The following is a 2,099-nucleotide window of genomic DNA, read 5'->3' as shown; positions in this document are numbered from 1 at the left end:
AACTTCACACACGTTTGTCCTTCTGCACAATAACACCTCGCTGGTGTGAAAGAATCTGGCTATCTGATGACCCTCCCGAATCGCTGCTCTTTTTCCCCCACCCCTCCCACTATCCCTCGCTCCGTCTCGCTCTCCCTCCTCCCTCACCCCCTCCCTCTCCTCTTCCTATCCTCTGGCTTCCTGTGATGGTGTGATTGAGTCCCCAGGGGTCACCGAAAGAAGGGAGAGCAGGTGCTGTTGGCAATAAATGTTTAATTATTGGATTAATAATCATCCCTGGAGGCGTACATGAACAGGACGATACACTGTCCCGCCGGCGGATCCGTATACATGTGCTCGTATTCCCGCAGACACACTTGCAAACAAACAAACATGATGCAGCACAAACTCCAGCCGTCTGGCAATATGGCAAAAGCTGATGTGTCAATTACTGCTACATTGTCTTTTGACAACAAGCAGCCCACTGTGATCTCACACTGTGATGTGCTCCTACAGTAATAGACTTTTTCCAGCATTTCCACTTTAGAGAAATCTCAGAGGAAATCCTAAAAGAGGGCATTTGTCTGAAGTGTTGTTCTGGGTAGCAGTTGGAATCAGTGGAGATGTTTTTTGTTCTATTGCCAGTTTTATGAGTCCAATCTGTGGCAATTTCTTCAGTCGATTTGAAGTCGCTGGTGCTTGCTCAATACTTGGGGTTAGGGATTTTAACAAACCCCTCAGCATTAAACTAGTTTCTCGGATGCAGAAATCTTCACATGAATGATACCTAAAATAGTGTGGCTAGTTTGGGAAGGATGTGCTATTCAGACAGGCAATTTTCCCCTAGTGGACAATCAAACGGTTTGACCAATTTTGACCAACCGACAGATATTTTTTGGGGTATCCATTAACCAATGTACAGAACCAATTTTTTATTGTTTTGTTATCTGCTTTTTGACAAGATCTAAAATTCAATAAAACAATGAACAAAAAATACTATTAATATATTATTATTATTATTAGTAGTAGTAGTAGTAGTAGACGTATTTGGAAAAAAATATATAATAAAAAATAAAACAAAATAATAGTATTAAAAACATATTTTATTGTATTAAAACATCTTTAAAAAATCATAAAAACTAAAACAGAAAATAAATCAAATAAAACAAATCAAAAGTAAGATAAAACTGTATATATATATACATATAATACCTTTTTGACACATATGCCAATGGCCAGTGACTTAAGAAAATGTACCGGCCATAAATATTTAATTATTTTATTAGCCATGAAACTGTTTTTGGGTACAGAAATTTAATAAAGTAATCAAATGTAAAAATAACACTGTCTTCACTGTATAAATTTAACATGTATTAATCCTTAATTAAAGTAACAAAAATTCAGTCAAGAGCAGTGAGTGATTTTGTTTTTGATTAACATTAAAGTATATATCAAGCTGCTGTCACTTTAAGAGATAATGCACAGATAATGAACAGATAATAGATCAATATACTGATACACATGTGTTTTCCTTCTCGACTGTTTATGTTCACTTAAGAAATAACTGACTGTTTACGAGGATACTTGCCAATACGGGCATTTTTTTAACTGCAAGTCGACATTAAAGAGTTCAATTCAGTATTCGTGTGCTGACTGAGACGCAGATTTCGGATGCGCGCTTCAGATGTTTGCGCAAAGAATAACGAATAACGAATTTACATCTTCTATATCTTTAGAAAAACTCCCATAAAATTACATGGAAGGTGGGACCAGTCATACCTACGCGCCATAGAGACTTGGGTGGACTCATTTGACTTGCGCCATAAGCAACCACAACACATAGACGCCATAGCAATGCACTGAAAACACTCTGAATGTCTTAGCAACCATTGTGTTGGTGACTTTTGCACAGACAAGGACAACTTTTACAGTCAGAAATGTGCACAGTTTGCATTTTCTCTGTTCTTGAGCTTTTGAAAGAACAGATGCCTCTCCTTTGTAAACAAGTATCAGATTGAGAATCAAATGGTGTTTCATCCACACATTTAAAAAAGGACACAGAAGAAAAAAATCTATTTCCTCCATCTGTTTTCTTGTGCACATCACCATATGCACAGGAC

The sequence above is a fragment of the Phoxinus phoxinus genome, assembly GCF_949152265.1.
Source record: "Phoxinus phoxinus genome assembly, chromosome: 23".
Lineage (NCBI taxonomy): Eukaryota > Metazoa > Chordata > Actinopteri > Cypriniformes > Leuciscidae > Phoxinus > Phoxinus phoxinus.
This window is presented reverse-complemented; position numbering follows the sequence as displayed.